Below are 13,892 nucleotides of genomic sequence, written 5' to 3'. Positions count from 1 at the left end.
GGTCCAACTTACTGTGGAATCTGAATAATTGGTCCAAGTATTCCATCTGCACTTGACTCTCAGGGTATACAGGCTCTGAGCAGGCCAAGCCTCCCGGGAGGTGGGAGGAGGGCAACAGAAAAACATTCATTATCCAGTTAAATGCTCACTTATATGAAAAAAGTGAAGTATTTAATTTTTTACTGCTACCAACACAAATGAGAAATACAGCATTCAAAAACAACTACACAGTCGCCCCTTGAGGTCAAGGCTCAAGTGTTTCAGATTCAAAGTCCCACACCATCCCTGTGTTATGTGATTATTCTCTATTCACTATTGGTAACATACAGAGTATGCCCTACTAGCAATCTGAGTCTCAGGAGTCTACTTTGAATCTAATTTAAAGTCAATAGTGTTCTAGTGTTACTTCGCTACATTAGTGACACGTTTTCCCCCAAGGCCAACAGGCCTGAAACCAGTCCTGCCCGCACCTGCAGGCGTAAAGTGGCTGGATTGCCTGAGTGTGCCCCGTTTGCTGGCACTTGTAGTGGCTACAACTAAGTTCGAGTGAGTCGGCCACACGCAGCTACACGTAACTGATGCCACTGCACTCAACTGGTGTAGAGTCTCTCACTCGCGCTCCTGAAGTGACCAGGGGATCTCTGCACTGCACCGACTCTGTACTGCACAGGACAAAGACCCAATCAGTGCAGCAGCCATTTCCTCACACTTCGCACAGGGAGTCTACTCCACAGGACTCCCAACTGGACCTTGCTTCCTTCAACACTCTCCTCTTCCTCACAGGATACACTAGCCTTGGCAAGCAGGCAAGTTCTGGTGTTCCAGGCTCTGGACAGGCTGTCTTGGATTACCTCGGTTATGTCTCCTCATCCAGTTCTGGTCACAGGAAGAAATCTTGCAGAGCTTCCCCTCCTCACAAAGCTGGTCTGGCTACTTGGCAGATGACAATTTTGTGGGTCTCAAATTCCCTTCTTACAGTCCATTTCCAGACACCAAATTTGATTTAGGGACTGAGGTTTTGAAGCTGTATGTCGGGAACCTGCTCCATTTGAAGTGTACATTCCTCTGCAGTCTCATCCTCTTGAAAAGCAGTCTGTCACAGCAGAAGTGACTTCAAAAATGAGCCAGGGCTCTAGCCCTACTCTTTTTGATTATCTTATCAGCCCCATCTACTTCCTGGGATGTGCCCAGTCCCCTTCCTTGTGACCGCTCCCTGAATCAAACAGCATCCCTTGAAGTGTACAGGGAAACCTGGCTATTCCCTCCACTGTGTGTGTCCCACCCAGCTTACAGAAATACAGCAATGCACACATCCTTGTGGGGGGGATTTCTCTATCTCCTCTCCATGTTTCACCAAGCACGCCTGGGTCTCCCAATTTGATCCCTGGTCCTATCATGTATTTTACCATCCACAGGCACACGTATATCCAGTCCATGTATACAACATAAACAGTCTGCACAGTACCGTAGCCTTCAAGTACTGTACTACTCAGAGACATGCATACATTCAGCACATGCATTTAAAATGCACATACTGCACCCTTATTGTATTCACTGGTACACATACACCCAGCACATGTCACGATTTACGCGCTACTTTAACCTGGATTCTGCTGACCGAGTGTCGAGTTTCTTGTTCCTGAATGTTCAGCCTTGGCCCAGGTAGGGGCGACTCTTTCTGGTAGCCACGGTGCTGCAGGTGAAAGGAACACCAAGGGCAGGCCGTGTCCTACAGAATTAGTGCCAGATGGAAAAAAAACCTAATTAGGGGAAAAAACCTCCAAAAAGGAAATTTCCTGGAACAGGAGCAAAAGTCAAAATGTGAATACAGGAAAAACACTGGAACTGATGTGAACCAGTATCTGACACAAAAGAAGAAGGAGCCAAGACAACATCCAAACAGAAAGTGCTGCAGCGCAAGGAGGGAAAGAATCACAGCCCTTAAATACCCAAAAACAGGAAGCAACCAACAGGAAGTGCAAGGACATCATATTAAATAGGGAAAAACACATAGAAAGTAATGGACAAGGAGCCATAGAAAGTAGGGAACCAAAGCATGCTGGGAAGAGATGGGAATAATGGGAAAGAAGGCAAAACATAAAGGGAGGCACAAATGAGGGCGACAGAAGAAAAGGACAACAATAGCAGGTAAGTGGGGGAGGGTTAAACAAGCCCAAATGTGTGTCGCGCTAGGGAGAAACAAGGCCCCATGCCCAATTTGGGGCCTCGTATGCTGCACGAGAGGCTGGGGGCGTGGCGTGTCTCTGTGCTGCATGCCGCGGTCCGAGCCGAATGTTCGGCTCGCGCCGCGTGCCACAGTTCAACAGCACATGCCTTTAACCTGCTCGCACTGCACAGCACTACATTCTTCAGGTTCTGTACCAATAATAGGCACACATACATCCCGCACATGCATTTAACATGCACGCACTGCTCAGCACTATATCCTTCATCTATTGTAACATTCACAGGTACACATACACCTAACACATGCACTCGCCATGTAAGCACAACTCAGCACTACCTGCTTCATGCATTGTACCAAACGCAGGCACACATACACCCAGCACATGCACTCACCATGCAAGCACTGCTCAGTACTGCATTATCCCTGTATTGTACCTTTCCCAGGCACACATACACCCAGGGCAGGTAGAGCACTGTTACCTGTATAGCACTTCAGAACATGTCAATGTACGCCATGGGTGAGTTAGGCATACAGAAGTGTAATTTTAAAACAAGTGAGCCACTAGGACTGACTCCAGTTACAAAGGGTAAAAAGGGGCTGTATACTTTTATTGATCACTAAACAGTATGCTGCCACCAGTTCACTCATGCTGCTTAACTCCTGGTTAAAACAGTGGCCACTATGAGAATAGCGCTTTGGGTTCCCCTCCTGGTCCAACAAGACATTATTGTGTGAGACAGGCCTATGAAAACAAAAATCAGCATTAGGGATCCAGACATCAGTATATGTGGGCACTCAGGGTAGGGGTGCACGTCAGGTACCTTGCAGAGGGCTTTTCTATCCCAACAATGTACAAAGCTCTATTTGTGTGACATTATGGTCACTTATGACTTCAGTCTAGCCCTGGGATGCCATTTCAGACTTCTGTATGCTTTATAATCTATAAATCATGATCATTATCCATAGGTATGGGTTAGAGCATGCTTGCAATCATCCCTTTGTTTAAACTTGCTTAAGATTGCAGCAACCGCTCCAAGTTTATAATTGATTGCTGAGGCAGTGGAGCACTTGCTACAAAATGTTTCTGGTATGTAATAAGCTATACATCACTGATTAGGCCTAATAAGGCTCAAACCAGTTCTGAGGTTGCATGTGTCCCCTTCTAGAGGAGGCCTCACCTTGCAATTTGAGATGATTGTTAACATGAGAACCAGGACTGCACTGCTTTGTGTAGGGCAGGTCTCTGTCCAGAGTGGCACAGTTGGTGGAAAATGATGGACTAGAATTCTACCAGAGTGATTGCCAGAGGATTCGACTTTTTCAAACATTCTTCTCATCACTTTTTTCTGACAAGATCATCAGTGATCATGTCAAATATGACATCACTTATATATACCAACATTTTCAAATAAGGTCACTTTTTCGAACCAACTGCATGTCCCTTTAGCATATAAATCTCTGAGTACTTGTTGTCACCTTTTCTTGGATGGGTGTTATAAGGACTTCATACTGAGACCTGTCAATGACCCACCTGTGCTTGTTTGAAGCTTTGTTGCTACCTAATCTTAAGAAACCCCTGCAAAATGCAATTTTCAAGAGGTTTATGATCACAACACCTATTTTGGATTTGTACACTTAAATTACTATTTGTAGATTTGGATTTGGAATAGTGAATGGATAATTCCAATCAGGAGCCCTTACTTTCAGGTCACTGACTTTGGCTAAAATGTGCTAAACTATAGCTTGGATTTGCAAATTCCATGGGCAAAAATATACTCATGTAGTTGGTTAGTGGCACCTTGGCAATAATGTATATGAAATAATTCACACATGTTCATATCAAACCAGTATACATTAACAGAACACATGCTAGTCAAAGACATCTGTTTAGAAATTAGCAAATGTTAATGGCTCCTGACTCCAAGATGGCAGATTTTGAGATAATTGGCAGCTGTGTTAATCTTCATGAAGTCCTTTTTTGGATTTTACTGTGGCAATATTCTGAAGCAATATAACCAATATGATTATAAAACACATATCAAGCTGATACATATAAAAATAGACAATATGAGAAGCATAAAACTGAAAACGTCCTTATAATCATGGAAGGCAGTGGTATTGGAACTGGGGATGCAGGAGGTGCTACAGCACCCTCAAAATAACTTCTGAGGATTTAAGTTGAAAAATTAGATATGGTGACTATTTGCCCTTGTGGTTTGTTCAAAGACACAGGGTCAGGTGTGTGCCAACATTCTTGAAAAAAGTGCTGCTAATTTTCTAACATGAAAATCTTTTCTTACCTAACCAAGGATGCTCTTGTCTGGGTACAAATGAGTATAAAATGAGAAGGTTAGTAGAGATTTTTTTCTGCAAACATGTAATTTCGGAATATGTCAGCAGCATGGGAAGTACAAGACATTTTGGGCCACATGTACATACTTTTTGCGAGTCGCTGTTTGGTAGCAAACCTATTTGTGGCTGAATAATTGGCTGTTCGGTATGTATAAATGCCATTGGGTAATCACAAATAGCATCTCATAAAATAGTGCATCTGGATTTTGCGACTTGCAAATAGGAAATTGCTCTTTGCGCGTCAGAAACCTTATGTACAAGGTAGTCACAATTAGCAGCTAGTCAGAAAAACATCTGTTTGCACATGCAGTTTAGCACTGATTCCATTCAGGTGGTAATTAGATTCAAACTATAAAAACAACCCCAGAATGCATTAGGGTTTTCCACAATGGCTGCACTCTCTGTGATTGTATTGAGGAGGCGATTCCTGGCTGCCCAGCAGAAGAGGAGAAGGTGGAGACAGGAGAGAATCTACAGAACCAGGCTCTCCATATTTCAACAGACAGAGGAGGAAATCAATGAGAAATAGAGGCTGAGTGGCACGGTGATCTTAGAGCTGATAGAAATGCTTAAACCTCAGATAGAAAGTCGTACCTTGTGCAGCTGCTCCATCCCCATGCATGTGCAAGTCTTGTGCTCACTCTACCTTTTCGCCTGGGGTAGCTACCAGGGGGTGATTGCTGTCGCTGGTGGGGTGTCCCAAAGTGCCTTATCCCGTTTCCTCACAAGGTTCCTATATGCCATTCTCTAACACATGCCCAACTACATTTACCTTCCCAAGGATGCAGAGGAAATACACAACAGCAAATGGAACTTTTATAAGACAGCCAACTTCCCTCATGTATTAGGGTGTGTGGATGGGACACGTTACCATCTATCCTCCTGCACATCTCGAATATGTGTTCCGCAATAGGAAAAGTACTCATTCACCGAACATTCAGATGGTATGCTTTGCCCATAATATCATCATAGATATAGTGGCAAAATACCCAGTGAGCCCACATGATGTATATATCTTCAGGCACAGTGGAATTCACCAACACCTGGAATGTGGAGAGTTTAACGATGGATATTTACTGGGTTGATGTGTAGCTGTAAACTTAAATTGCATATCTGGGTCTATGCATAACCAGGTCATGCCATGCTCACACTTACAATGTTTGCCAACAGATGACTTTGCATATGCACTGAGGCCATAGATTTAAACCCCATACCTAGCTCCAGTGAGAAGCGCTATAACAATGCACTTAAGCGCACCAGAGCCGAAAAGACATTCAGCATGCTCAAATCCAGATTCCGGTGCCTGCACAAAAGTGGAGATGCACTCCAGTATGCTCCTGAGATCGCATGCAAAATTGTGTCAACCTGTGCCATCTTACATAACATTTCAAACAGGTGTGAGCTACAGTTCAACATTGAAACGTCGATTAGGAGGATGAAGAGCAAGAGCCACCTCTACAACAGCCTGGAGATGGTAGCATAGCAGTGGAGAGGAGACAGCGACAAGATCACATTGCGACCTATTACTTTGTGAGGTAAGTGATGAGTAATACTGCCCTTACTTAAATGAAATGTGCAAAGCCAAGTTATGCAAAGAAAACATCCATTAATCTCAGGGTATCCTTCAGGCAATCTCAAAATGAGCCCTACGTGAGACAACTGGCAAGTAAAAATGTAAACAAGGATTTGAGGTTACATCACCCAACACATTATAGCCATGTGTAAATGGCAAATTACAAAGATATGTCCATCAGACTATCCTATTGTTATGAGCTCCATGATCTCTGCCTGTTTGGTCTCCAAATGTGTGGTGGCTACTGCTACACCGCAGGACGTGGGGATCAGTGGGTGATATGCTGCTCACACTTGATATCTCCTCAATGTCCTGAGGGGTGTCTCCATTGCCTCTTGCTGCGTGGGTGGTCTGTAGCAGCTTAGGCAATACACCCGAGGCCCCTGGCCACATCACCAGTAAAATGTCCCAACTCCACCTGAAGTGTGACAGTGCGTTGCGACAGGCATATGGTTGCAGTGTCCAAAAAGTCTATGGATTGACTTAAGCACTCCATTTGTGTAGCTGTGCTGCTCTCATGATGCCTTTGATGGGCTCGGTCCACCACCATTTTCCTTCATAGGTCCTGAATTGCATTGGTGAGGCTGACTATGTTGTCATTCATGGTGGCCAGATATTTCCTATGCTGTCAAAGCCCTGAGTTAAGTTCTGCTGCATGTGATGCATGGTCCTGTTAATTAAGAGCAACTGTTTACTTTACAGGCATTGATGGTGCAGAAGGGATGCCTCTGGGCCCAGGAACAATTGGGTGCTGTCATCCTCCTCACAGCATCACACACCTCACGATGCCTTTTGCGCCCATGCCCTGTAACTCTCTGTGTATGGTTCACAGTTTGCTGTGTCAGTGAACTAGGAGGCAGAGGTACATCCTTGTCATCCATTGCTATAGGCTCTGCAGACACTGTCTCAGTGCAAACGTGTGGGGGGGTTTGCTCTCATCTGGGTCTATGGGGACAGGTTCCTCTGTTGCCAAGTTAGCATCCTCGACTCCCTCCACACTAGGTCCTTCAATATGTACCTGAGGGAGATATGTGGGACATGTTATATACATTGTAAATACCTATATGATGTTTAGAGCAATAAAGTCACATTTCATTCTTGACCTGACTACTGGACTACATTACCCAAAATGCACTTACTGACTGATGCAATGCTATTGGACTCTTTGGGTGTGCGCATGGAGTTGTGTTCTACGATGTGTGAGAAGGTTATATGTGCCACTCACTTTTTGAGGTTCCTGGTGCTAAACTGTCAAGGTCCCTGACCCCCAGGGCAGACTCCTGTTCAAGTGTGGTCTCTACCATGCTCTCAATTGTCGTGGGTGGTGGTACTGAGGATGGGCCACCACATGTTTCCTGTGACTCTTTCAGTCACTCTTCCATCTTTGTTTTTGGTACATGACCTGAGGTCATACCACCTCTTACATATTTCTTCAAAGGAGCAGTGGCTGACTCCAATACCACTTATGATGGACTGTATTTCCAGCCAAATCTTTTTTTTGGGATGCTCTCCCAAATAAGGCATTGTGGTGCAGACTGCACTCCTCTGTAAAGACGTCCAACTCCTTCTCTGCAAATTTCAGTTTCCTCTTCCTCCCTGCTATTTTTTCCATCTGCTTGGCTAGCTATGGCTGCAGTTGCTCCTCTCAGCTTGGTTAGCCTCTGCTGTGTGTGCTGGTTAGACTCCTTCAACACTCCTGTGAGGCAGTTACCGATTCTGGGTTCAATGCCCAACACCAGGAATTGTTTTTTTCATGTTTTTCATTGCTGGTCACAATTTGTGATGATCATTCGCTATTTGTGAGTCAGATCCACTTTTTTCAACCTGGAATAGCTATTTGTGATTTGGTAACAAGTCAAGTTGCATTTTAATTAATTATATTTAGTGATTACGCAAATTGCGATGCAAGTTGCTACAGAATCACAAATTGGCCGGTCACTTCCTATGCACTTACCAATTTGCAATTCTCTAATTGAGATTCGCATTGATACACATTTAGGGAATTGCACATTTTTTAATTCGTACATGTGGCCCTTTATACTGTAGTCAAAAAATGACATGTTCAATTTACTATGTGTGACAGATGTCCTAAAAGTTTCAATCATGTCATATTTTCATTTAAAATCGACAATAGCTAACCCCAAAATGACTGAATTATGTATGTTCTTTAGCCTATATATTAGCACCTACTTAGAGCAGTGAATACATATATGTGTGTCAAAAGCCAATTTCACTGGGTATTACTCGGCATGCATGATAGGTTTAGATGCAAGTTCGATTTTGAGATGCAGGGGCAGATTCATCATAATTTTGCCACACAAGTGGGTGCAATGGCGATACAAAACCTAAGCCAGATTTATCAAGTCATGCCAGGTGGGTGTTCCCATGCATTCACCCATGTATTTTTAAGCATTCCCAGATTTACCATTAGTGGTAGACCTGGGAATTTGTCAAAATGCTACACCTCCTTAAGTGAGACATAACTAGGAGACATATCTGTATTTCTCCTCATTCTTCCCTCTTTCTACATGTGCTGCATCCTGCAGCACACATAGAAAGAGGAAAATGCCTCTGAGGATTGCTTTTGTGCAGGAAGGTGTCCATTCCTGCACAAAAACAACCCTGCCATCAAAGCAGGCACCCTTTCACAATGACACAAGGCGGCCTGCATTGATGTTAAGCTTCTAATTGTGCACCAGTGCAGGCATACAACAGAAATGTGCCATATCTAGATAAATGTGACACATTCCTGCCCTTCCTCTTTCAAGCAGCACAGCAAAGTGCCTTGCTGCACTGCATGTAAGTTTGATAAATATGCCCCTCAGTTTTACATTCACTGGTAAAACCGCATCACAGCAAAACAAAAACTATATCATATTCTCACTAGCCAAAGGCTAGGGCTGTGTGCACAGATATAATGTGCACAAATATTTGTTAACAGTGTTACAGCAAACCATGCCTCATTTTGATCTCATAACACGTAATCAGGAGGCTAATGCCTGGAGGGAAAGTAATATCTTCATAGGATTGTACCTCATTATTTAGAACAGGGTATAAGGGAGCATCATTCTTCTTGTTTTAACTTTGGGATCCTGGGCATGGCATACAGTTTTACTCTTTGGTTTTTTTTTTTTAATCCTCACCTTAGGTATATAATTGCCTTACTTTATGTTTGCTGTATTTGTTGTTGTTTACAGCAGGTACTTTAGATTACAGGACTATTGTACTATTACATGGGACTCAACTGTTGGTTAAAGGTCATCTTGTGGTTATTCAATCTACCCAGGAATGGAAAAAAGCTGCTATGCCTCCCCAGGTCAGGTGTAACAAGAACTGTTTATTTCTCCTTGTTTTTTCCTCTTCTATGTGCGCTGCATTCTGATTGTTTTTGCAGAGGAAAGTGACCCTTTCTGCACAAAATCAATCCTGCTTACAACGCAGTCTCCCTTGCACCATGATGCAAGAGTGCCTGGGTTGACGCTAAGCAGCACATCATGCACCAGCGCTGGGAAAAGGCAGGAATGCTCCATATCTTTTTAAATATTGCACATTCCTACCCTTTCCCTGTTACGCAGCAAGGTGACTTGATGTGCTGCACGACAATTTAATAAATATGCCCCATCATGTTTTATATCTGTACAATCTTGGCACTGCCTTTAGAATGTACATTATTATTGATGCCTTAGTTAGGCAAGTTTTAAAATCACACGTTAGGCATGTCATGCTTCTCTTGTTATGCACAGTTGGGGAAGGTTTGTGAAAAGCAATACAGATCTATCCAAGTTTTGGGGTTACTTTGTGGGCAGAGTGGATAGTCACCAAATAGCATGCCCATGAACTGTTACGCCAACACCTATAGAATTGTATATTTGTTCTCATTCCCAATGGCAATGGAGAAGCAAACAAGAGGGAGAGAGAGGAAAAGAAAGAAAGAAAGAAAGAAAGAAAGAAAGAAAGAAAGAAAGAAAGAAAGAAAGAAAGACACTCCTCTGATGGTCCACCTAAAACACAGAGAAAAGCAAGAGGAAGTCTGGCAGAACCATGTTCTCATTTATCATATTTGCATTGGCAGGTGACTGGTGGCAGACATGAGGGAACCTGTTAACATGGTGTTGAAAGGCTAAAAGCACAGGAAAAGTTCATGTTCAGACACTACAGTCCCCACGTTTGCCATTAATACACACCATCATAGGTTTTGGAAAATGACTAAGATCTTGCTATTCCCCAATCAAAACTGAATTGATAATCAGTAGATCTTTCAAGTGATACATTTGTACAAAGAGGTTATTTCACTTTAGTGCATACATTTTATAAATCAATTGATACCATACCACTTCATTCTTTATCAATTTACTGGGAAAAGGTGCTCCAAAATGCACCTGTAGCCACGTATATTCTCTTAGACTAGCCTGCTGCTAAGCTTTCTCTGAAGTGACATTGACAGATAGCATCCCTAATTTACAACTTTACATTTGTCAATTATGAGTTGCAATATTCAATGTATCCACAATCATAGATGTGGGGGAGGGAACATAATCAAACATTGAATTACATTTCCTTCCTCCTTCTTAAGGCATACATATTCTATGTTGTAAGGTCTTGATATCAACAAAAGGGCACTAATAATAAGTGAAATGGGCCTTCAGTTAAACATATATATGCTAGTGCAGTAAGCAAGGAGTTCAAAAATGTATAAAAGTATTCTCAGAGCTGCAAACATTATATTGGAATCTTCAGACCTTCATCCAATGTGGCAATTATATCTGAAGATGCTTGACTTCTGATGCCTGATGTACCTGAAATTCACCAGTTCTCAATTATTTGGGTATCGACGTGAGGGGTTGGGTAAGAGGTCAGTTGATGACCCCAGGTTTTCTTTCCTTTAAAGGGTGACCTTGTGGGGCTAGAAGGATTTGTGGATTAATAGTAACAGCTAGATGGCCAATTCCCAGCCCTTTTGTGGGAGGGGTCAATACTTGGGAGCCCAATTCCCTGAAAAATACCAGCTCATACAAACCCCTCCTCTCCCCAAATCATGAATATGTCAAGAAACCACCTGTAGGTGGATATCTAAAGAGTTTTTCAAGCATCTGAGAAGACCCAGTCTCATACTAGTGGGTAGTGGATGTAAAAATTGGAACAACTTCAGTACTCCCTTCCATATTTTACATTAGATTTGTCATCAAGGATTTGTGTAAGAATGTAAATTCAGGTGAACAGTCCTTATATTAGGGGAGGAACCAAAGTGCCCAAACTGACAGGAAAAGCTAAGGCAATTGGGTTATGGGCCTGCTGATCATCTCAATCACATGTTCCCCTCCTTGATGTCCATATCACTGTTCCAAGATATTCCCGATATAAGGGACAGGTTTTGTCTTTTTTGGTTGGATTTATTTGCAACAAGATAGCATGCACTCCTACCCAACAGCACTCCTACCCAACTTCTGCTCTCTAATTTCATTCTCAATACAGTAGCCCTAGGGCCTTCTATACGTATATAGTCTCATTCCATTAATACCAAAAGATCATGGAGAACCGTACTCAAGTGGCAGATACAACTATGGCTTGCCCTGATACCACAGCTGTCAACTTGCCCTCACTGGATATTTCTGACAGAACCTTCACTCTGAAAAATCCTCTTCTCTCTCAGACCTCTCTTTGACATTGAAGTTGGGAATTTGGAGTGTGAGAGGTGGATGTTGCAAATCAAGGGTGTTCAGAAATGGTAGCAATTTCTATCCACTATCCAGGTAACTGGAGATTTTAATTAGCATTGACATCATTCTGATTAGGGGTGGGCAGAGTGGAATTCCGGAAAGTGAAGAAAAAACTTTGCAAACTTCGCCTAACTCTGTATGATCGATTGGTGTGAGTCACGCACTCTATGTTGCAACATGAACAGCACTGCATGTTCGTCCACGTACGAGGCCATTTTGTTTTTCCTTTTTTGTGCATGGTGCTCAGCCTACCTTCCATTTCCTACTGTATCTCAGCCATCCTTACTTTAGCCAACTTATCCTCCCCTGTTTTACATTTTATTTCCTTAGTGTGTATTTGCTTTGGTGTATTTTACATTTTTGGCTTTTTTTATTTTCTGGGACTTTTTTCTCCCATTAATATTTTTTCCCTAACTTCCCCAAACTTAATTTTTCCCTCTCCATTTCTTCTCTCTCCCATGTCTTATTTTCTTCTGAGTGCCATGGCAGAATGTGGGGACCAAGGTGGCACCTTTGCAGGGGGTGTAGTGAACACCACTCCCTGCGGACTCTGCCAAGAGGTGCAGCCTTGTGCCAATTTTAGTGAGGTGGAGTTGGCCGCACTTTTTTGTGTAGCACCACCTCCCCTCAATGCTGCCAGCGGTATGTTGGCTGCTGTGGGGGTAGGAGCATCCTAGTGTCCGCTGACAGCAGCTGATGCACTCCTGGGTCAATATCCAGGACTAGGAGAAGCACCTGCTCGACCTGCTGGGAGTCCAGGTTGTGGGGTTTGTGGGGTTTGGTGAGTACCAGTATTTAATTATTACTCATTTTGTTGTGTCCTATTCTATAATGTTATTTTTTTCAAATAGCATGCTGCTCACACACAGAGTTAAATTAAGTTCACGTAATGGAACATTATGAATATTATGTGATCCAATTTGAGCGAGCCAGGTGCTCAATATTACCTAGTTCTGATCATCGCTGTAGGTGCTCGCTTCGGCTGAGTATTTAAGGAGTTATGCTGACTCCTCTTTCCTCCTGTCACTAAGATAATGGTAATAGTGGTAGCATTAGTAAGTAAAATATATTAGTGAGTTAACATTCTGTGTGTCTTTCTTCTTTATCTAGCTCGTCCAGTCCAAAGCAATCTTCCAGTGATGTATGCATGCATCTACACATTGAAAAGGGAAACTGACTGAATTGGCCGATCAAAGAGGGTTGCAAATGTGATTTGTGAAGCAAAGATCATTTATTGAAATGCATTATTATTTCCAATTGTAGTTTAGCACACTTGAAATAGGGCTTAGGTAAGTTTTCTGAAATTAGGAATAGGTCAACTCAATCATGTAGGCAACACCTAATTTAGAAAAGTATAATGTCAATATGTTACTGATGTGCCTTTGCCTGTCAACATATTTTCTAGGAGATTAACTGTATCACTCATCTATCTTTATTTATTAAATCAGCACCCAACAGCAGGAAGGGGGCATTATGGGGTCAGGCCGAGGCAGGTGGCACCACCAGTGCTGCGGCGGGTGGACATTCCACCACCATCACCAGCGCCACGACCACAGCAGATGGCTGTGCTGGCCCCAGTACGTTCTTGTTATTATCTATTTCTTTAAGTTTTACCTCTCCCCAGTAGATTTATTTTTCCTCTTTTCTCCTACACTGTGAGTTTTTTTCAGCTGTTCTTCAATCTATTTAATGTTTATCCTTGTTATTCCGCCCTGCATTATCCTCTTTTCTATATGTCTTGTTTCTGTAGCTGAATTCCTACTGTTTCCTTACTAAGCTGTAGCTAAAGCTTTCTTCTGCTTGGTTATGCTGTCCTCTCCCTTAACTTTATTATACCCTGTTAACTGGTACTGTAAGACTAAGACACTAGATTATGCAGTCTACTGCGAAGATTGCAGAGGTTGTAGACCAAAGCAAGCTCTGCCCCATACAGGGGCAGGACCCAGTCCAGGATGTGCTCCAACTCTTCCTGGGTGAAGGCTGGGGCCATGTCTCCTCCAGGACGTGGCATCTTGTCTACTGGAGTCAGAACACAGCAGCACACACAGTGGAGGTCTTCAGT

The sequence above is a fragment of the Pleurodeles waltl genome, chromosome 2_2, assembly GCF_031143425.1.
Source record: "Pleurodeles waltl isolate 20211129_DDA chromosome 2_2, aPleWal1.hap1.20221129, whole genome shotgun sequence".
Taxonomy (NCBI): domain Eukaryota; kingdom Metazoa; phylum Chordata; class Amphibia; order Caudata; family Salamandridae; genus Pleurodeles; species Pleurodeles waltl.
Note: the sequence above shows the minus strand (reverse complement) of the source record.